The 23897-nt window shown below is 37.7% G+C and overlaps 6 non-coding genes across 6 annotated transcripts; 3 read left to right on the plus strand and 3 right to left on the minus strand.

Moving 5' to 3' along the window:
• Positions 1 to 2809: 2809 nt before the first annotated feature.
• Positions 2810 to 2891, plus strand: TRNAS-GCU (transfer RNA serine (anticodon GCU)). Its single transcript has one exon. It is a non-coding gene; the product is annotated as a tRNA-Ser (tRNA).
• Positions 2892 to 3950: 1059 nt separating this feature from the next.
• On the minus strand, positions 3951 to 4024 carry TRNAT-AGU (transfer RNA threonine (anticodon AGU)). The gene has a single exon. It is a non-coding gene; the product is annotated as a tRNA-Thr (tRNA).
• A 1690-nt stretch (positions 4025 to 5714) lies between these two features.
• TRNAT-AGU (transfer RNA threonine (anticodon AGU)) lies at positions 5715 to 5788 on the minus strand. Its single transcript has one exon. It is a non-coding gene; the product is annotated as a tRNA-Thr (tRNA).
• A 1690-nt stretch (positions 5789 to 7478) lies between these two features.
• TRNAT-AGU (transfer RNA threonine (anticodon AGU)) lies at positions 7479 to 7552 on the minus strand. Its single transcript has one exon. It is a non-coding gene; the product is annotated as a tRNA-Thr (tRNA).
• Positions 7553 to 15190: 7638 nt separating this feature from the next.
• Positions 15191 to 15272, plus strand: TRNAS-GCU (transfer RNA serine (anticodon GCU)). Its single transcript has one exon. It is a non-coding gene; the product is annotated as a tRNA-Ser (tRNA).
• A 7007-nt stretch (positions 15273 to 22279) lies between these two features.
• On the plus strand, positions 22280 to 22361 carry TRNAS-GCU (transfer RNA serine (anticodon GCU)). Its single transcript has one exon. It is a non-coding gene; the product is annotated as a tRNA-Ser (tRNA).
• The last annotated feature ends 1536 nt before the right edge of the window (positions 22362 to 23897 follow it).

Below are 23897 nucleotides of genomic sequence, written 5' to 3' on the forward strand. Positions count from 1 at the left end.
GATTTTCTGTTTACTAAACAGGCTCTTTGACCAACTAAGACAAAGGACAAACAGGTGTGATACATTAGAAAGCCTGCTTAGAGAGTTAAGAAGCCCCAAACTGACATAAAGAAAGAATAGCACTGCTGGCATTCAAATTCTAGATTTTCTGTTTACTAAACAGGCTCTTTGACGAACTAAGCCAAAGGACATAAAGGTGAGATACATTGGATAAACGGATTAGAGATGCATAGAAAGGAGGCATATCAAAACTAAATCAACTGGTTTTACATTGTCATGCTTGAAGCCATCTTTCTTCCTTTATATCTCTTAGATAGAAGAGATTTTTAATCTCACAATTGCACTATCAGTCGCAAGTGAAACACCTATTTTTAAGATAGGAAGCTTCTTTGTGAGGAGATGAAAAAAAGGCACTGTTGAGATTCGAACTCAGGATCTCCTGTTTATTAGACAGGCGATTTAACCAACTAAGCCACAGCACCAGAAGATGGCATGCATTTGAAATCCAAGGTAGATTGAAGCACCAATCGAACATTCAACTGATTAGTGCAGCAAAACAATATTGAGCTTTAGTTCCATTCCACGTAGAGCAGAAACATGGAATAAGATTTCAATCTCAGTCATAACACTTAAGAAGCCAAGTAAATTTTGAAGAGCATTCATTTAAAAGACTGACAAATTTACAGAAGCTGTATCGAGGACAAAGGCTTTGAAGTTTTGCAATTGAATGAGCCATTTTTTAGCACAGCTGAAATTTGGGACTTGTTTTGCTTCCAAGTTATGACACAGAATAGACAGATTGAAGAAATGCCATGGCAAAACCAAAAAGAAGAAAAATTATGACTAATTGATATTAAAAACCTCAGCACTGGTTCATTTCTGATAGAGTTTACCCCAAGCTAACTTCAAACAACAGGCACTGTAGTTGACGAGATAAGGCAACTCTGACAAAAGCCAACATACAATCTTCAGTGAAAAAACACTGACTGGTAAAAACCCTCTCAACATCTTCCCACCTAAACACACAGGCACTATGTAGATGAGGTGGCCGAGTGGTTAAGGTGATGGACTGCTAATCCATTGTGCTTTGCATGCATGGGTTCGAATCCCATTCTCGTCGGATTAATCTGCTTCTTCTTTCGTGTTGAATGGTTTGGTTTTCATTTTTAACCCAAGCGGTTGACACTTCAAGCATGAAAGTTTACAATACTCCTGTGCTGCTATCAAACTTTGCAGAGTCAGATCTGTAAATCCACTGGTTTTAATTTGTAAAGCTTGTTGCCATCCTATATTCTGTAAAGCAAATTATATCCTCTAATTCCTTTTAAAGTGTTTCAACAGCAGATAATTTTTTTTCTCAATTGCACTATATTAGGGCTGTGGGAAATTAATATTTGATGACAAACAAGAGTAAAAGTCCTCTTTTTGGGGTAAAAACCCACAAAATGAGATGAAGAATAGAAAGCACTGCTGACATTCAAAATCAAGATTTTCCTTTTACTAAATAGGCTCTTTGACCAACTAAGCCAAAGGACAAACAGGTGCGAAACATTAAAAAGCCTGCTTAGAGAGTTAAACAGCCCTAAACTGAGATAAAGAAGGAAAAGGACTGCTGGCATTCAAATTCAAGATTTTCCATTTACTAAATAGGCTCTTTGACCAACTAAGGCAAAGGACAAACAGGTGTGATACATTAGAAAGCCTGCTTAGAGAGTTAAACAGCCCTAAACTGAGATAAAGAAGGAAGAGGACTGCTGGCATTCAAATTCAAGATTTTCTGTTTACTAAACAGGCTCTTTGACCAACTAAGACAAAGGACAAACAGGTGTGATACATTAGAAAGCCTGCTTAGAGAGTTAAGAAGCCCCAAACTGACATAAAGAAAGAATAGCACTGCTGGCATTCAAATTCTAGATTTTCTGTTTACTAAACAGGCTCTTTGACGAACTAAGCCAAAGGACATAAAGGTGAGATACATTGGATAAACGGATTAGAGATGCATAGAAAGGAGGCATTTCAAAACTAAATCAACTGGTTTTACATTGTCATGCTTGAAGCCATCTTTCTTCCTTTATATCTCTTAGATAGAAGAGATTTTTAATCTCACAATTGCACTATCAGTCGCAAGTGAAACACCTATTTTTAAGATAGGAAGCTTCTTTGTGAGGAGATGAAAACAAGGCACTGTTGAGATTCGAACTCAGGATCTCCTGTTTATTAGACAGGCGATTTAACCAACTAAGCCACAGCACCAGAAGATGGCATGCATTTGAAATCCAAGGTAGATTGAAGCACCAATCGAACATTCAACTGATTAGTGCAGCAAAACAATATTGAGCTTTAGTTCCATTCCACGTAGAGCAGAAACATGGAATAAGATTTCAATCTCAGTCATAACACTTAAGAAGCCAAGTAAATTTTGAAGAGCATTCATTTAAAAGACTGACAAATTTACAGAAGCTGTATCGAGGACAAAGGCTTTGAAGTTTTTCAATTGAATGAGCCATCTTTTAGCACAGCTGAAATTTGGGACTTGTTTTGCTTCCAAGTTATGACACAGAATAGACAGATTGAAGAAATGCCATGGCAAAACCAAAAGGAGGAAAAATTATGACTAATTGATATTAAAAACCTCAGCACTGGTTCATTTCTGATAGAGTTTTCCCCAAGCTAACTTCAAACAACAGGCACTGTAGTTGACGAGATAAGGCAACTCTGACAAAAGCCAACATACAATCTTCAGTGAAAAAACACTGACTGGTAAAAACCCTCTCAACATCTTCCCACCTAAACGCACAGGAGCTATGTAGATGAGGTGGCCGAGTGGTTAAGGCGATGGACTGCTAATCCATTGTGCTTTGCATGCATGGGTTCGAATCCCATTCTCGTCGGATTAATCTGCTTCTTCTTTCGTGATGAATGGTTTGGTTTTCATTTTTAACCCAAGCGGTTGACACTTCAAGCATGAAAGTTTACAATACTCCTGTGCTGCTATCAAACTTTGCAGAGTCAGATCTGTAAATCCACTGGTTTTAATTTGTAAAGCTTGTTGCCATCCTATATTCTGTAAAGAAAATTATATTCTCTAATTCCTTTTAAAGTGTTTCAACAGCAGAGAATTTTTTTTCTCAATTGCACTATATTAGGGCTGTGGGAAATTAATATTTGATGACAAACAAGAGTAAAAGTCCTCTTTTTGGGGTAAAAACCCACAAAATGAGATGAAGAATAGAAAGCACTGCTGACATTCAAAATCAAGATTTTCCTTTTACTAAATAGGCTCTTTGACCAACTAAGCCAAAGGACAAACAGGTGCGAAACATTAAAAAGCCTGCTTAGAGAGTTAAACAGCCCTAAACTGAGATAAAGAAGGAAAAGGACTGCTGGCATTCAAATTCAAGATTTTGCATTTACTAAATAGGCTCTTTGACCAACTAAGACAAAGGACAAACAGGTGTGATACATTAGAAAGCCTGCTTAGAGAGTTAAACAGCCCTAAACTGAGATAAAGAAGGAAGAGGACTGCTGGCATTCAAATTCAAGATTTTCTGTTTACTAAACAGGCTCTTTGACCAACTAAGACAAAGGACAAACAGGTGTGATACATTAGAAAGCCTGCTTAGAGAGTTAAGAAGCCCCAAACTGACATAAAGAAAGAATAGCACTGCTGGCATTCAAATTCAAGATTTTCTGTTTACTAAACAGGCTCTTTTACCAACTAAGCCAAAGGACATAAAGGTGAGATACATTGGAAAAACGGATTAGAGATGCATAGAAAGGAGGCATTTCAAAACTAAATCAACTGGTTTTACATTGTCATGCTTGAAGCCATCTTTCTTCCTTTATATCTCTTAGATAGAAGAGATTTTTAATCTCACAATTGCACTATCAGTCGCAAGTGAAACACCTATTTTTAAGATAGGAAGCTTCTTTGTGAGGAGATGAAAACAAGGCACTGCTGAGATTCGAACTCAGGATCTCCTGTTTACTAGACAGGCGCTTTAACCAACTAAGCCACAGCACCAGAAAATGGCATGCATTTGAAATTCAAGGAAGATTGAAGCACCAATCGAACATTCAACTGATTAGTGCAGCAAAACAATATTGAGCTTGAGTTCCATTCCACGTAGAGCAGAAACATGTAATAATATTTCAATCTCAGTCATAACACTTAAGAAGCCAAGTAAATTTTGAAGAGCATTCATTTAAAAGACTGACAAATTTACAGAAGCTGTATCGAGGACAAAGGCTTTGAAGTTTTGCAATTGAATGAGCCATCTTTTAGCACAGCTGAAATTTGGGACTTGTTTTGCTTCCAAGTTATGACACAGAATAGACAGATTGAGGAAATGCCATGGCAAAACCAAAAGGAGGAAAAATTATGACTAATTGATATTAAAAACCTCAGCACTGGTTCATTTCTGATAGAGTATTCCCAAAGCTAACTTCAAACAACAGGCACTGTAGTTGACGAGATAAGTCAAATCTGACAAAAGCCAACATACAATCTTCAGTGAAAAAACACTGACTGGTAAAAACCCTCTCAACATCTTCCCACCTAAACGCACAGGCATTATGTAGACGAGGTGGCCGAGTGGTTAAGGTGATGGACTGCTAATCAATTGTGCTCTGCATGCATTAATCCATTCTCGTCGGATTAATCTGCTTCTTCTTTCGTGTTGAATGGTTTGGTTTTCATTTTTAACCCAAGCGGTTGACACTTCAAGCATGAAAGTTTACAATACTCCTGTGCTGCTATCAAACTTTGCAGAGTCATATCTGTAAATCCACTGGTTTTAATTTGTAAAGCTTGTTGCCATCCTATATTCTGTAAAGAAAATCATATCCTCTAATTCCTTTTAAAGTGTTTCAACAGCAGAGAATTTTTTTTCTCAATTGCACTATATTAGGGCTGTGGGAAATTAATATTTGATGACAAACAAGAGTAAAAGTCCTCTTTTTGGGGTAAAAACCCACAAAATGAGATGAAGAATAGAAAGCACTGCTGACATTCAAAATCAAGATTTTCCTTTTACTAAATAGGCTCTTTGACCAACTAAGCCAAAGGACAAACAGGTGCGAAACATTAAAAAGCCTGCTTAGAGAGTTAAACAGCCCTAAACTGAGATAAAGAAGGAAAAGGACTGCTGGCATTCAAATTCAAGATTTTGCATTTACTAAATAGGCTCTTTGACCAACTAAGACAAAGGACAAACAGGTGTGATACATTAGAAAGCCTGCTTAGAGAGTTAAACAGCCCTAAACTGAGATAAAGAAGGAAGAGGACTGCTGGCATTCAAATTCAAGATTTCCTGTTTACTAAACAGGCTCTTTGACCAACTAAGACAAAGGACAAACAGGTGTGATACATTAGAAAGCCTGCTTAGAGAGTTAAGAAGCCCCAAACTGACATAAAGAAAGAATAGCACTGCTGGCATTCAAATTCAAGATTTTCTGTTTACTAAACAGGCTCTTTTACCAACTAAGCCAAAGGACATAAAGGTGAGAGACATTGGATAAACGGATTAGAGATGCATAGAAAGGAGGCATTTCAAAACAAAAGCAACTGGTTTTACATTGTCATGCTTGAAGCCATCTTTCGTCCTTTATATCTCATAGATAGAGGAGATTTTTAATCTCACAATTGCACTATCAGTCGCAAGTGAAACACCTCTTTTTAAGATAGGAAGCTTCTTTGTGAGGAGATGAAAACAAGGCACTGCTGAGATTCGAACTCAGGATCTCCTGTTTACTAGACAGGCGCTTTAACCAACTAAGCCACAGCACCAGAAAATGGCATGCATTTGAAATTCAAGGAAGATTGAAGCACCAATCGAACATTCAACTGATTAGTGCAGCAAAACAATATTGAGCTTGAGTTCCATTCCACGTAGAGCAGAAACATGGAATAATATTTCAATCTCAGTCATAACACTTAAGAAGCCAAGTAAATTTTGAAGAGCATTCATTTAAAAGACTGACAAATTTACAGAAGCTGTATCGAGGACAAAGGCTTTGAAGTTTTGCAATTGAATGAGCCATCTTTTAGCACAGCTGAAATTTGGGACTTGTTTTGCTTCCAAGTTATGACACAGAATAGACAGATTGAGGAAATGCCATGGCAAAACCAAAAGGAGGAAAAATTATGACTAATTGATATTAAAAACCTCAGCACTGGTTCATTTCTGATAGAGTATTCCCAAAGCTAACTTCAAACAACAGGCACTGTAGTTGACGAGATAAGTCAAATCTGACAAAAGCCAACATACAATCTTCAGTGAAAAAACACTGACTGGTAAAAACCCTCTCAACATCTTCCCACCTAAACGCACAGGCATTATGTAGACGAGGTGGCCGAGTGGTTAAGGTGATGGACTGCTAATCAATTGTGCTCTGCATGCATTAATCCATTCTCGTCGGATTAATCTGCTTCTTCTTTCGTGTTGAATGGTTTGGTTTTCATTTTTAACCCAAGCGGTTGACACTTCAAGCATGAAAGTTTACAATACTCCTGTGCTGCTATCAAACTTTGCAGAGTCAGATCTGTAAATCCACTGGTTTTAATTTGTAAAGCTTGTTGCCATCCTATATTCTGTAAAGAAAATCATATCCTCTAATTCCTTTTAAAGTGTTTCAACAGCAGAGAATTTTTTTTCTCAATTGCACTATATTAGGGCTGTGGGAAATTAATATTTGATGACAAACAAGAGTAAAAGTCCTCTTTTTGGGGTAAAAACCCACAAAATGAGATGAAGAATAGAAAGCACTGCTGACATTCAAAATCAAGATTTTACTTTTACTAAATAGGCTCTTTGACCAACTAAGCCAAAGGACAAACAGGTGCGAAACATTAAAAAGCCTGCTTAGAGAGTTAAACAGCCCTAAACTGAGATAAAGAAGGAAAAGGACTGCTGGCATTCAAATTCAAGATTTTGCATTTACTAAATAGGCTCTTTGACCAACTAAGACAAAGGACAAACAGGTGTGATACATTAGAAAGCCTGCTTAGAGAGTTAAACAGCCCTAAACTGAGATAAAGAAGGAAGAGGACTGCTGGCATTCAAATTCAAGATTTTCTGTTTACTAAACAGGCTCTTTGACCAACTAAGACAAAGGACAAACAGGTGTGATACATTAGAAAGCCTGCTTAGAGAGTTAAGAAGCCCCAAACTGACATAAAGAAAGAATAGCACTGCTGGCATTCAAATTCAAGATTTTCTGTTTACTAAACAGGCTCTTTTACCAACTAAGCCAAAGGACATAAAGGTGAGATACATTGGAAAAACGGATTAGAGATGCATAGAAAGGAGGCATTTCAAAACTAAATCAACTGGTTTTACATTGTCATGCTTGAAGCCATCTTTCTTCCTTTATATCTCTTAGATAGAAGAGATTTTTAATCTCACAATTGCACTATCAGTCGCAAGTGAAACACCTATTTTTAAGATAGGAAGCTTCTTTGTGAGGAGATGAAAACAAGGCACTGCTGAGATTCGAACTCAGGATCTCCTGTTTACTAGACAGGCGCTTTAACCAACTAAGCCACAGCACCAGAAAATGGCATGCATTTGAAATCCAAGGAAGATTGAAGCACCAATCGAACATTCAACTGATTAGTGCAGCAAAACAATATTGAGCTTGAGTTCCATTCCACGTAGAGCAGAAACATGGAATAAGATTTCAATCTCAGTCATAACACTTAAGAAGCCAAGTAAATTTTGAAGAGCATTCATTTAAAAGACTGACAAATTTACAGAAGCTGTATCGAGGACAAAGGCTTTGAAGTTTTGCAATTGAATGAGCCATCTTTTAGCACAGCTGAAATTTGGGACTTGTTTTGCTTCCAAGTTATGACACAGAATAGACAGATTGAGGAAATACCATGGCAAAACCAAAAGGAGGAAAAATTATGACTAATTGATATTAAAAACCTCAGCACTGGTTCATTTCTGATAGAGTATTCCCCAAGCTAACTTCAAACAACAGGCACTGTAGTTGACGAGATAAGTCAAATCTGACAAAAGCCAACATACAATCTTCAGTGAAAAAACACTGACTGGTAATAACCCTCTCAACATCTTCCCACCTAAACGCACAGGCATTATGTAGACGAGGTGGCCGAGTGGTTAAGGTGATGGACTGCTAATCAATTGTGCTCTGCATGCATTAATCCATTCTCATCGGATTAATCTGCTTCTTCTTTCGTGTTGAATGGTTTGGTTTCCATTTTTAACCCAAGCGGTTGACACTTCAAGCATGAAAGTTTACAATACTCCTGTGCTGCTATCTAACTTTGCAGAGTCAGATCTGTAAATCCACTAGTTTTAATTTGTAAAGCTTGTTGCCATCCTATATTCTGTAAAGAAAATTATATCCTCAAATTCCTTTTAAAGTGTTTCAACAGCAGAGAATTTTTTTTCTCAATTGCACTATATTAGGGCTGTGGGAAATTAATATTTGATGACAAACAAGAGTAAAAGTCCTCTTTTTGGGGTAAAAACCCACAAAATGAGATGAAGAATAGAAAGCACTGCTGACATTCAAAATCAAGATTTTCCTTTTACTAAATAGGCTCTTTGACCAACTAAGCCAAAGGACAAACAGGTGCGAAACATTAAAAAGCCTGCTTAGAGAGTTAAACAGCCCTAAACTGAGATAAAGAAGGAAAAGGACTGCTGACATTCAAATTCAAGATTTTGCATTTACTAAATAGGCTCTTTGACCAACTAAGACAAAGGACAAACAGGTGTGATACATTAGAAAGCCTGCTTAGAGAGTTAAACAGCCCTAAACTGAGATAAAGAAGGAAGGGGACTGCTGGCATTCAAATTCAAGATTTTCTGTTTACTAAACAGGCTCTTTGACCAACTAAGACAAAGGACAAACAGGTGTGATACATTAGAAAGCCTGCATAGAGAGTTAAGAAGCCCCAAACTGACATAAAGAAAGAATAGCACTGCTGGCATTCAAATTCAAGATTTTCTGTTTACTAAACAGGCTCTTTGACCAACTAAGCCAAAGGACATAAAGGTGAGATACATTGGATAAACGGATTAGAGATGCATAGAAAGGAGGCATTTCAAAACTAAATCAACTGGCTTGATAGTGCAATTGATGGCTTGAAGCCATCTTTCTTCCTTTATATCTCTTAGATAGAAGAGATTTTTAATCTAACAATTGCACTATCAGTCGCAAGTGAAACACCTATTTTTAAGATAGGAAGCTTCTTTGTGAGGAGATGAAAACAAGGGACTGCTGAGATTCAAACTCAGGATCTCCTGTTTACTAGACAGGCGCTTTAACCAACTAAGCCACAGCACCTGAAGATGGCATGCATTTGAAATCCAAGGAAGATTGAAGCACCAATCGAACATTCAACTGGTTAGCGCAGCAAAACAATATTGAGCTTGAGTTCCATTCCACGTAGAGCAGAAACATGGAATAAGATTTCAATCTCAGTCATAACACTTAAGAAGCCAAGTAAATTTTGAAGAGCATTCATTTAAAAGACTGACAAATTTACAGAAGGTGTATCGAGGACAAAGGCTTTGAAGTTTTGCAATTGAATGAGCCATCTTTTAGCACAGCTGAAATTTGGGACTTGTTTTGCTTCCAAGTTATGACACAGAATAGACAGACTGAAGAAATGCCATGGCAAAACCAAAAGGAGGAAAAATTATGACTAATTGATATTAAAAACCTCAGCACTGGTTCATTTCTGATAGAGTTTTCCCCAAGCTAACTTCAAACAACAGGCACTGTAGTTGACGAGATAAGGTAACTCTGACAAAAGCCAACATACAATCTTCAGTGAAAAAACACTGACTGGTAAAAACCCTCTCAACATCTTCCCACCTAAACGCACAGGTGCTATGTTGACGAGGTGGCCGAGTGGTTAAGGCGATGGACTGCTAATCCATTGTGCTCTGCATGCATGTGTTCGAATCCCATCCTCGTCGGATTAATCTGTTTCTTCTTTCGTGTTGAATGGTTTGGTTTTCATTTTTAACCCAAGCGGTGGACACTTCAAGCATGAAAGTTTACAATACGCCTGTGCTGCTATCAAACTTTGCAGAGTCAGATCTGTAAATCCACTTGTTTTAATTTGTAAAGGTTGATGCCATCCTATATTCTGTAAAGAAAATTATATCCTCTAATTCCTTTTAAAGTGTTTCAACAGCAGAGAATTTTTTTTCTCAATTGCACTATATTAGGGCTGTGGGAAATTAATATTTGATGACAAACAAGAGTAAAAGTCCTCTTTTTGGGGTAAAAACCCACAAAATGAGATGAAGAATAGAAAGCACTGCTGACATTCAAAATCAAGATTTTCCATTTACTAAATAGGCTCTTTGACCAACTAAGCCAAAGGACAAACAGGTGTGATACATTAGAAAGCCTGCTTAGAGAGTTAAACAGCCCTAAAATGAGATAAAGAAGGAAGAGGACTGCTGGCATTCAAATTCAAAATTTTCTGTTTACTAAACAGGCTCTTTGACCAACTAAGACAAAGGACAAACAGGTGTGATACATTAGAAAGCCTGCTTAGAGAGTTAAGAAGCCCCAAACTGACATAAAGAAAGAATAGCACTGCTGGCATTCAAATTCAAGATTTTCTGTTTACTAAACAGGCTCTTTGACCAACTAAGACAAAGTACAAACAGGTGTGATACATTAGAAAGCCTGCATAGAGAGTTAAGAAGCCCCAAACTGACATAAAGAAAGAATAGCACTGCTGGCATTCAAATTCAAGATTTTCTGTTTACTAAACAGGCTCTTTGACCAACTAAGCCAAAGGACATAAAGGTGAGAGACATTGGATAAACGGATTAGAGATGCATAGAAAGGAGGCATTTCAAAACAAAAGCAACTGGTTTTACATTGTCATGCTTGAAGCCATCTTTCTTCCTTTATATCTCTTAGATAGAAGAGATTTTTAATCTCACAATTGCACTATCAGTCTCAAGTGAAACACCTATTTTTAAGATAGGAAGCTTCTTTGTGCGGAGATGAAAACAAGGCACTGCTGCGATTCAAACTCAGGATCTCCTGTTTATTAGACAGGCGCTTTAACCAACTAAGCCACAGCACCTGAAGATGGCATGCATTTGAAATCCAAGGAAGATTGAAGCACCAATCGAACATTCAACTGGTTAGCGCAGCAAAACAATATTGAGCTTGAGTTCCATTCCACGTAGAGCAGAAACATGGAATAAGATTTCAATCTCAGTCATAACACTTAAGAAGCCAAGTAAATTTTGAAGAGCATTCATTTAAAAGACTGACAAATTTACAGAAGCTGTATCGAGGACAAAGGCTTTGAAGTTTTGCAATTGAATGAGCCATCTTTTAGCACAGCTGAAATTTGGGACTTGTTTTGCTTCCAAGATATGACACAGAATAGACAGACTGAAGAAATGCCATGGCAAAACCGAAAGGAGGAAAAATTATGACTAATTGATATTAAAAACCTCAGCACTGGTTCATTTCTGATAGAGTTTTCCCCAAGCTAACTTCAAACAACAGGCACTGTAGTTGACGAGATAAGGTAACTCTGACAAAAGCCAACATACAATCTTCAGTGAAAAAACACTGACTGGTAAAAACCCTCTCAACATCTTCCCACCTAAACGCACAGGTGCTATGTTGACGAGGTGGCCGAGTGGTTAAGGCGATGGACTGCTAATCCATTGTGCTCTGCATGCATGTGTTCGAATCCCATCCTCGTCGGATTAATCTGTTTCTTCTTTCGTGTTGAATGGTTTGGTTTTCATTTTTAACCCAAGCGGTGGACACTTCAAGCATGAAAGTTTACAATACGCCTGTGCTGCTATCAAACTTTGCAGAGTCAGATCTGTAAATCCACTTGTTTTAATTTGTAAAGGTTGATGCCATCCTATATTCTGTAAAGAAAATTATATCCTCTAATTCCTTTTAAAGTGTTTCAACAGCAGAGAATTTTTTTTCTCAATTGCACTATATTAGGGCTGTGGGAAATTAATATTTGATGACAAACAAGAGTAAAAGTCCTCTTTTTGGGGTAAAAACCCACAAAATGAGATGAAGAATAGAAAGCACTGCTGACATTCAAAATCAAGATTTTCCATTTACTAAATAGGCTCTTTGACCAACTAAGCCAAAGGACAAACAGGTGTGATACATTAGAAAGCCTGCTTAGAGAGTTAAACAGCCCTAAAATGAGATAAAGAAGGAAGAGGACTGCTGGCATTCAAATTCAAAATTTTCTGTTTACTAAACAGGCTCTTTGACCAACTAAGACAAAGGACAAACAGGTGTGATACATTAGAAAGCCTGCTTAGAGAGTTAAGAAGCCCCAAACTGACATAAAGAAAGAATAGCACTGCTGGCATTCAAATTCAAGATTTTCTGTTTACTAAACAGGCTCTTTGACCAACTAAGACAAAGTACAAACAGGTGTGATACATTAGAAAGCCTGCATAGAGAGTTAAGAAGCCCCAAACTGACATAAAGAAAGAATAGCACTGCTGGCATTCAAATTCAAGATTTTCTGTTTACTAAACAGGCTCTTTGACCAACTAAGCCAAAGGACATAAAGGTGAGAGACATTGGATAAACGGATTAGAGATGCATAGAAAGGAGGCATTTCAAAACAAAAGCAACTGGTTTTACATTGTCATGCTTGAAGCCATCTTTCTTCCTTTATATCTCTTAGATAGAAGAGATTTTTAATCTCACAATTGCACTATCGGTCTCAAGTGAAACACCTATTTTTAAGATAGGAAGCTTCTTTGTGCGGAGATGAAAACAAGGCACTGCTGCGATTCAAACTCAGGATCTCCTGTTTATTAGACAGGCGCTTTAACCAACTAAGCCACAGCACCTGAAGATGGCATGCATTTGAAATCCAAGGAAGATTGAAGCACCAATCGAACATTCAACTGGTTAGCGCAGCAAAACAATATTGAGCTTGAGTTCCATTCCACGTAGAGCAGAAACATGGAATAAGATTTCAATCTCAGTCATAACACTTAAGAAGCCAAGTAAATTTTGAAGAGCATTCATTTAAAAGACTGACAAATTTACAGAAGCTGTATCGAGGACAAAGGCTTTGAAGTTTTGCAATTGAATGAGCCATCTTTTAGCACAGCTGAAATTTGGGACTTGTTTTGCTTCCAAGTTATGACACAGAATAGACAGACTGAAGAAATGCCATGGCAAAACCAAAAGGAGGAAAAATTATGACTAATTGATATTAAAAACCTCAGCACTGGTTCATTTCTGATAGAGTTTTCCCCAAGCTAACTTCAAACAACAGGCACTGTAGTTGACGAGATAAGGCAACTCTGACAAAAGCCAACATACAATCTTCAGTGAAAAAACACTGACTGGTAAAAACCCTCTCAACATCTTCCCACCTAAACGCACAGGTGCTATGTTGACGAGGTGGCCGAGTGGTTAAGGCGATGGACTGCTAATCCATTGTGCTCTGCATGCATGTGTTCGAATCCCATCCTCGTCGGATTAATCTGTTTCTTCTTTCGTGTTGAATGGTTTGGTTTTCATTTTTAACCCAAGCGGTGGACACTTCAAGCATGAAAGTTTACAATACGCCTGTGCTGCTATCAAACTTTGCAGAGTCAGATCTGTAAATCCACTTGTTTTAATTTGTAAAGGTTGATGCCATCCTATATTCTGTAAAGAAAATTATATCCTCTAATTCCTTTTAAAGTGTTTCAACAGCAGAGAATTTTTTTTCTCAATTGCACTATATTAGGGCTGTGGGAAATTAATATTTGATGACAAACAAGAGTAAAAGTCCTCTTTTTGGGGTAAAAACCCACAAAATGAGATGAAGAATAGAAAGCACTGCTGACATTCAAAATCAAGATTTTCCATTTACTAAATAGGCTCTTTGACCAACTAAGCCAAAGGACAAACAGGTGTGATACATTAGAAAGCCTGCTTAGAGAGTTAAACAGCCCTAAAATGAGATAAAGAAGGAAGAGGACTGCTGGCATTCAAATTCAAAATTTTCTGTTTACTAAACAGGCTCTTTGACCAACTAAGACAAAGGACAAACAGGTGTGATACATTAGAAAGCCTGCTTAGAGAGTTAAGAAGCCCCAAACTGACATAAAGAAAGAATAGCACTGCTGGCATTCAAATTCAAGATTTTCTGTTTACTAAACAGGCTCTTTGACCAACTAAGACAAAGTACAAACAGGTGTGATACATTAGAAAGCCTGCATAGAGAGTTAAGAAGCCCCAAACTGACATAAAGAAAGAATAGCACTGCTGGCATTCAAATTCAAGATTTTCTGTTTACTAAACAGGCTCTTTGACCAACTAAGCCAAAGGACATAAAGGTGAGAGACATTGGATAAACGGATTAGAGATGCATAGAAAGGAGGCATTTCAAAACAAAAGCAACTGGTTTTACATTGTCATGCTTGAAGCCATCTTTCTTCCTTTATATCTCTTAGATAGAAGAGATTTTTAATCTCACAATTGCACTATCAGTCTCAAGTGAAACACCTATTTTTAAGATAGGAAGCTTCTTTGTGCGGAGATGAAAACAAGGCACTGCTGCGATTCAAACTCAGGATCTCCTGTTTATTAGACAGGCGCTTTAACCAACTAAGCCACAGCACCTGAAGATGGCATGCATTTGAAATCCAAGGAAGATTGAAGCACCAATCGAACATTCAACTGGTTAGCGCAGCAAAACAATATTGAGCTTGAGTTCCATTCCACGTAGAGCAGAAACATGGAATAAGATTTCAATCTCAGTCATAACACTTAAGAAGCCAAGTAAATTTTGAAGAGCATTCATTTAAAAGACTGACAAATTTACAGAAGCTGTATCGAGGACAAAGGCTTTGAAGTTTTGCAATTGAATGAGCCATCTTTTAGCACAGCTGAAATTTGGGACTTGTTTTGCTTCCAAGTTATGACACAGAATAGACAGACTGAAGAAATGCCATGGCAAAACCAAAAGGAGGAAAAATTATGACTAATTGATATTAAAAACCTCAGCACTGGTTCATTTCTGATAGAGTTTTCCCCAAGCTAACTTCAAACAACAGGCACTGTAGTTGACGAGATAAGGCAACTCTGACAAAAGCCAACATACAATCTTCAGTGAAAAAACACTGACTGGTAAAAACCCTCTCAACATCTTCCCACCTAAACGCACAGGTGCTATGTAGACGAGGTGGCCGAGTGGTTAAGGCGATGGACTGCTAATCCATTGTGCTCTGCATGCATGGGTTCGAATCCCATCCTCGTCGGATTAATCTGTTTCTTCTTTCGTGTTGAATGGTTTGGTTTTCATTTTTAACCCAAGCGGTGGACACTTCAAGCATGAAAGTTTACAATACGCCTGTGCTGCTATCAAACTTTGCAGAGTCAGATCTGTAAATCCACTTGTTTTAATTTGTAAAGGTTGATGCCATCCTATATTCTGTAAAGAAAATTATATCCTCTAATTCCTTTTAAAGTGTTTCAACAGCAGAGAATTTTTTTTCTCAATTGCACTATATTAGGGCTGTGGGAAATTAATATTTGATGACAAACAAGAGTAAAAGTCCTCTTTTTGGGGTAAAAACCCACAAAATGAGATGAAGAATAGAAAGCACTGCTGACATTCAAAATCAAGATTTTCCATTTACTAAATAGGCTCTTTGACCAACTAAGCCAAAGGACAAACAGGTGTGATACATTAGAAAGCCTTCTTAGAGAGTTAAACAGCCCTAAAATGAGATAAAGAAGGAAGAGGACTGCTGGCATTCAAATTCAAAATTTTCTGTTTACTAAACAGGCTCTTTGACCAACTAAGACAAAGGACAAACAGGTGTGATACATTAGAAAGCCTGCTTAGAGAGTTAAGAAGCCCCAAACTGACATAAAGAAAGAATAGCACTGCTGGCATTCAAATTCAAGATTTTCTGTTTACTAAACAGGCTCTTTGACCAACTAAGACAAAGTACAAACAGGTGTGATACATTAGAAAGCCTGCATAGAGAGTTAAGAAGCCCCAAACTGACATAAAGAAAGAATAGCACTGCTGGCATTCAAATTCAAGATTTTCTGTTTACTAAACAGGCTCTTTGACCAACTAAGCCAAAGGACATAAAGGTGAGATACATTGGATAAACGGATTAGAGATGCATAGAAAGGAGGCATTTCAAAACTAAATCAACTGGCTTGATAGTGCAATTGATGGCTTGAAGCCATCTTTCTTCCTTTATATCTCTTAGATAGAAGAGATTTTTAATCTAACAATTGCACTATCAGTCGCAAGTGAAACACCTATTTTTAAGATAGGAAGCTTCTTTGTGAGGAGATGAAAACAAGGGACTGCTGAGATTCAAACTCAGGATCTCCTGTTTACTAGACAGGCGCTTTAACCAACTAAGCCACAGCACCTGAAGATGGCATGCATTTGAAATCCAAGGAAGATTGAAGCACCAATCGAACATTCAACTGGTTAGCGCAGCAAAACAATATTGAGCTTGAGTTCCATTCCATGTAGAGCAGAAACATGGAATAAGATTTCAATCTCAGTCATAACACTTAAGAAGCCAAGTAAATTTTGAAGAGCATTCATTTAAAAGACTGACAAATTTACAGAAGGTGTATCGAGGACAAAGGCTTTGAAGTTTTGCAATTGAATGAGCCATCTTTTAGCACAGCTGAAATTTGGGACTTGTTTTGCTTCCAAGTTATGACACAGAATAGACAGACTGAAGAAATGCCATGGCAAAACCAAAAGGAAGAAAAATTATGACTAATTGATATTAAAAACCTCAGCACTGGTTCATTTCTGATAGAGTTTTCCCCAAGCTAACTTCAAACAACAGGCACTGTAGTTGACGAGATAAGGTAACTCTGACAAAAGCCAACATACAATCTTCAGTGAAAAAACACTGACTGGTAAAAACCCTCTCAACATCTTCCCACCTAAACGCACAGGTGCTATGTTGACGAGGTGGCCGAGTGGTTAAGGCGATGGACTGCTAATCCATTGTGCTCTGCATGCATGTGTTCGAATCCCATCCTCGTCGGATTAATCTGTTTCTTCTTTCGTGTTGAATGGTTTGGTTTTCATTTTTAACCCAAGCGGTGGACACTTCAAGCATGAAAGTTTACAATACGCCTGTGCTGCTATCAAACTTTGCAGAGTCAGATCTGTAAATCCACTTGTTTTAATTTGTAAAGGTTGATGCCATCCTATATTCTGTAAAGAAAATTATATCCTCTAATTCCTTTTAAAGTGTTTCAACAGCAGAGAATTTTTTTTCTCAATTGCACTATATTAGGGCTGTGGGAAATTAATATTTGATGACAAACAAGAGTAAAAGTCCTCTTTTTGGGGTAAAAACCCACAAAATGAGATGAAGAATAGAAAGCACTGCTGACATTCAAAATCAAGATTTTCCATTTACTAAATAGGCTCTTTGACCAACTAAGCCAAAGGACAAACAGGTGTGATACATTAGAAAGCCTGCTTAGAGAGTTAAACAGCCCTAAAATGAGATAAAGAAGGAAGAGGACTGCTGGCATTCAAATTCAAAATTTTCTGTTTACTAAACAGGCTCTTTGACCAACTAAGACAAAGGACAAACAGGTGTGATACATTAGAAAGCCTGCTTAGAGAGTTAAGAAGCCCCAAACTGACATAAAGAAAGAATAGCACTGCTGGCATTCAAATTCAAGATTTTCTGTTTACTAAACAGGCTCTTTGACCAACTAAGACAAAGTACAAACAGGTGTGATACATTAGAAAGCCTGCATAGAGAGTTAAGAAGCCCCAAACTGACATAAAGAAAGAATAGCACTGCTGGCATTCAAATTCAAGATTTTCTGTTTACTAAACAGGCTCTTTGACCAACTAAGCCAAAGGACATAAAGGTGAGAGACATTGGATAAACGGATTAGAGATGCATAGAAAGGAGGCATTTCAAAACAAAAGCAACTGGTTTTACATTGTCATGCTTGAAGCCATCTTTCTTCCTTTATATCTCTTAGATAGAAGAGATTTTTAATCTCACAATTGCACTATCAGTCTCAAGTGAAACACCTATTTTTAAGATAGGAAGCTTCTTTGTGCGGAGATGAAAACAAGGCACTGCTGCGATTCAAACTCAGGATCTCCTGTTTATTAGACAGGCGCTTTAACCAACTAAGCCACAGCACCTGAAGATGGCATGCATTTGAAATCCAAGGAAGATTGAAGCACCAATCGAACATTCAACTGGTTAGCGCAGCAAAACAATATTGAGCTTGAGTTCCATTCCACGTAGAGCAGAAACATGGAATAAGATTTCAATCTCAGTCATAACACTTAAGAAGCCAAGTAAATTTTGAAGAGCATTCATTTAAAAGACTGACAAATTTACAGAAGCTGTATCGAGGACAAAGGCTTTGAAGTTTTGCAATTGAATGAGCCATCTTTTAGCACAGCTGAAATTTGGGACTTGTTTTGCTTCCAAGATATGACACAGAATAGACAGACTGAAGAAATGCCATGGCAAAACCGAAAGGAGGAAAAATTATGACTAATTGATATTAAAAACCTCAGCACTGGTTCATTTCTGATAGAGTTTTCCCCAAGCTAACTTCAAACAACAGGCACTGTAGTTGACGAGATAAGGTAACTCTGACAAAAGCCAACATACAATCTTCAGTGAAAAAACACTGACTGGTAAAAACCCTCTCAACATCTTCCCACCTAAACGCACAGGTGCTATGTTGACGAGGTGGCCGAGTGGTTAAGGCGATGGACTGCTAATCCATTGTGCTCTGCATGCATGTGTTCGAATCCCATCCTCGTCGGATTAATCTGTTTCTTCTTTCGTGTTGAATGGTTTGGTTTTCATTTTTAACCCAAGCGGTGGACACTTCAAGCATGAAAGTTTACAATACGCCTGTGCTGCTATCAAACTTTGCAGAGTCAGATCTGTAAATCCACTTGTTTTAATTTGTAAAGGTTGATGCCATCCTATATTCTGTAAAGAAAATTATATCCTCTAATTCCTTTTAAAGTGTTTCAACAGCAGAGAATTTTTTTTCTCAATTGCACTATATTAGGGCTGTGGGAAATTAATATTTGATGACAAACAAGAGTAAAAGTCCTCTTTTTGGGGTAAAAACCCACAAAATGAGATGAAGAATAGAAAGCACTGCTGACATTCAAAATCAAGATTTTCCATTTACTAAATAGGCTCTTTGACCAACTAAGCCAAAGGACAAACAGGTGTGATACATTAGAAAGCCTGCTTAGAGAGTTAAACAGCCCTAAAATGAGATAAAGAAGGAAGAGGACTGCTGGCATTCAAATTCAAAATTTTCTGTTTACTAAACAGGCTCTTTGACCAACTAAGACAAAGGACAAACAGGTGTGATACATTAGAAAGCCTGCTTAGAGAGTTAAGAAGCCCCAAACTGACATAAAGAAAGAATAGCACTGCTGGCATTCAAATTCAAGATTTTCTGTTTACTAAACAGGCTCTTTGACCAACTAAGACAAAGTACAAACAGGTGTGATACATTAGAAAGCCTGCATAGAGAGTTAAGAAGCCCCAAACTGACATAAAGAAAGAATAGCACTGCTGGCATTCAAATTCAAGATTTTCTGTTTACTAAACAGGCTCTTTGACCAACTAAGCCAAAGGACATAAAGGTGAGAGACATTGGATAAACGGATTAGAGATGCATAGAAAGGAGGCATTTCAAAACAAAAGCAACTGGTTTTACATTGTCATGCTTGAAGCCATCTTTCTTCCTTTATATCTCTTAGATAGAAGAGATTTTTAATCTCACAATTGCACTATCAGTCTCAAGTGAAACACCTATTTTTAAGATAGGAAGCTTCTTTGTGCGGAGATGAAAACAAGGCACTGCTGCGATTCAAACTCAGGATCTCCTGTTTATTAGACAGGCGCTTTAACCAACTAAGCCACAGCACCTGAAGATGGCATGCATTTGAAATCCAAGGAAGATTGAAGCACCAATCGAACATTCAACTGGTTAGCGCAGCAAAACAATATTGAGCTTGAGTTCCATTCCACGTAGAGCAGAAACATGGAATAAGATTTCAATCTCAGTCATAACACTTAAGAAGCCAAGTAAATTTTGAAGAGCATTCATTTAAAAGACTGACAAATTTACAGAAGCTGTATCGAGGACAAAGGCTTTGAAGTTTTGCAATTGAATGAGCCATCTTTTAGCACAGCTGAAATTTGGGACTTGTTTTGCTTCCAAGTTATGACACAGAATAGACAGACTGAAGAAATGCCATGGCAAAACCAAAAGGAGGAAAAATTATGACTAATTGATATTAAAAACCTCAGCACTGGTTCATTTCTGATAGAGTTTTCCCCAAGCTAACTTCAAACAACAGGCACTGTAGTTGACGAGATAAGGCAACTCTGACAAAAGCCAACATACAATCTTCAGTGAAAAAACACTGACTGGTAAAAACCCTCTCAACATCTTCCCACCTAAACGCACAGGTGCTATGTTGACGAGGTGGCCGAGTGGTTAAGGCGATGGACTGCTAATCCATTGTGCTCTGCATGCATGTGTTCGAATCCCATCCTCGTCGGATTAATCTGTTTCTTCTTTCGTGTTGAATGGTTTGGTTTTCATTTTTAACCCAAGCGGTGGACACTTCAAGCATGAAAGTTTACAATACGCCTGTGCTGCTATCAAACTTTGCAGAGTCAGATCTGTAAATCCACTTGTTTTAATTTGTAAAGGTTGATGCCATCCTATATTCTGTAAAGAAAATTATATCCTCTAATTCCTTTTAAAGTGTTTCAACAGCAGAGAATTTTTTTTCTCAATTGCACTATATTAGGGCTGTGGGAAATTAATATTTGATGACAAACAAGAGTAAAAGTCCTCTTTTTGGGGTAAAAACCCACAAAATGAGATGAAGAATAGAAAGCACTGCTGACATTCAAAATCAAGATTTTCCATTTACTAAATAGGCTCTTTGACCAACTAAGCCAAAGGACAAACAGGTGTGATACATTAGAAAGCCTGCTTAGAGAGTTAAACAGCCCTAAAATGAGATAAAGAAGGAAGAGGACTGCTGGCATTCAAATTCAAAATTTTCTGTTTACTAAACAGGCTCTTTGACCAACTAAGACAAAGGACAAACAGGTGTGATACATTAGAAAGCCTGCTTAGAGAGTTAAGAAGCCCCAAACTGACATAAAGAAAGAATAGCACTGCTGGCATTCAAATTCAAGATTTTCTGTTTACTAAACAGGCTCTTTGACCAACTAAGACAAAGTACAAACAGGTGTGATACATTAGAAAGCCTGCATAGAGAGTTAAGAAGCCCCAAACTGACATAAAGAAAGAATAGCACTGCTGGCATTCAAATTCAAGATTTTCTGTTTACTAAACAGGCTCTTTGACCAACTAAGCCAAAGGACATAAAGGTGAGAGACATTGGATAAACGGATTAGAGATGCATAGAAAGGAGGCATTTCAAAACAAAAGCAACTGGTTTTACATTGTCATGCTTGAAGCCATCTTTCTTCCTTTATATCTCTTAGATAGAAGAGATTTTTAATCTCACAATTGCACTATCAGTCTCAAGTGAAACACCTATTTTTAAGATAGGAAGCTTCTTTGTGCGGAGATGAAAACAAGGCACTGCTGCGATTCAAACTCAGGATCTCCTGTTTATTAGACAGGCGCTTTAACCAACTAAGCCACAGCACCTGAAGATGGCATGCATTTGAAATCCAAGGAAGATTGAAGCACCAATCGAACATTCAACTGGTTAGCGCAGCAAAACAATATTGAGCTTGAGTTCCATTCCACGTAGAGCAGAAACATGGAATAAGATTTCAATCTCAGTCATAACACTTAAGAAGCCAAGTAAATTTTGAAGAGCATTCATTTAAAAGACTGACAAATTTACAGAAGCTGTATCGAGGACAAAGGCTTTGAAGTTTTGCAATTGAATGAGCCATCTTTTAGCACAGCTGAAATTTGGGACTTGTTTTGCTTCCAAGTTATGACACAGAATAGACAGACTGAAGAAATGCCATGGCAAAACCAAAAGGAGGAAAAATTATGACTAATTGATATTAAAAACCTCAGCACTGGTTCATTTCTGATAGAGTTTTCCCCAAGCTAACTTCAAACAACAGGCACTGTAGTTGACGAGATAAGGCAACTCTGACAAAAGCCAACATACAATCTTCAGTGAAAAAACACTGACTGGTAAAAACCCTCTCAACATCTTCCCACCTAAACGCACAGGTGCTATGTAGACGAGGTGGCCGAGTGGTTAAGGCGATGGACTGCTAATCCATTGTGCTCTGCATGCATGGGTTCGAATCCCATCCTCGTCGGATTAATCTGTTTCTTCTTTCGTGTTGAATGGTTTGGTTTTCATTTTTAACCCAAGCGGTGGACACTTCAAGCATGAAAGTTTACAATACGCCTGTGCTGCTATCAAACTTTGCAGAGTCAGATCTGTAAATCCACTTGTTTTAATTTGTAAAGGTTGATGCCATCCTATATTCTGTAAAGAAAATTATATCCTCTAATTCCTTTTAAAGTGTTTCAACAGCAGAGAATTTTTTTTCTCAATTGCACTATATTAGGGCTGTGGGAAATTAATATTTGATGACAAACAAGAGTAAAAGTCCTCTTTTTGGGGTAAAAACCCACAAAATGAGATGAAGAATAGAAAGCACTGCTGACATTCAAAATCAAGATTTTCCATTTACTAAATAGGCTCTTTGACCAACTAAGCCAAAGGACAAACAGGTGTGATACATTAGAAAGCCTTCTTAGAGAGTTAAACAGCCCTAAAATGAGATAAAGAAGGAAGAGGACTGCTGGCATTCAAATTCAAAATTTTCTGTTTACTAAACAGGCTCTTTGACCAACTAAGACAAAGGACAAACAGGTGTGATACATTAGAAAGCCTGCTTAGAGAGTTAAGAAGCCCCAAACTGACATAAAGAAAGAATAGCACTGCTGGCATTCAAATTCAAGATTTTCTGTTTACTAAACAGGCTCTTTGACCAACTAAGACAAAGTACAAACAGGTGTGATACATTAGAAAGCCTGCATAGAGAGTTAAGAAGCCCCAAACTGACATAAAGAAAGAATAGCACTGCTGGCATTCAAATTCAAGATTTTCTGTTTACTAAACAGGCTCTTTGACCAACTAAGCCAAAGGACATAAAGGTGAGATACATTGGATAAACGGATTAGAGATGCATAGAAAGGAGGCATTTCAAAACTAAATCAACTGGCTTGATAGTGCAATTGATGGCTTGAAGCCATCTTTCTTCCTTTATATCTCTTAGATAGAAGAGATTTTTAATCTAACAATTGCACTATCAGTCGCAAGTGAAACACCTATTTTTAAGATAGGAAGCTTCTTTGTGAGGAGATGAAAACAAGGGACTGCTGAGATTCAAACTCAGGATCTCCTGTTTACTAGACAGGCGCTTTAACCAACTAAGCCACAGCACCTGAAGATGGCATGCATTTGAAATCCAAGGAAGATTGAAGCACCAATCGAACATTCAACTGGTTAGCGCAGCAAAACAATATTGAGCTTGAGTTCCATTCCACGTAGAGCAGAAACATGGAATAAGATTTCAATCTCAGTCATAACACTTAAGAAGCCAAGTAAATTTTGAAGAGCATTCATTTAAAAGACTGACAAATTTACAGAAGGTGTATCGAGGACAAAGGCTTTGAAGTTTTGCAATTGAATGAGCCATCTTTTAGCACAGCTGAAATTTGGGACTTGTTTTGCTTCCAAGTTATGACACAGAATAGACAGACTGAAGAAATGCCATGGCAAAACCAAAAGGAGGAAAAATTATGACTAATTGATATTAAAAACCTCAGCACTGGTTCATTTC

This window comes from Dendrobates tinctorius, unplaced genomic scaffold (assembly GCF_039654945.1).
Source record: "Dendrobates tinctorius isolate UK_male_01 unplaced genomic scaffold, ASM3965494v1 ptg000204l, whole genome shotgun sequence".
Taxonomy (NCBI): domain Eukaryota; kingdom Metazoa; phylum Chordata; class Amphibia; order Anura; family Dendrobatidae; genus Dendrobates; species Dendrobates tinctorius.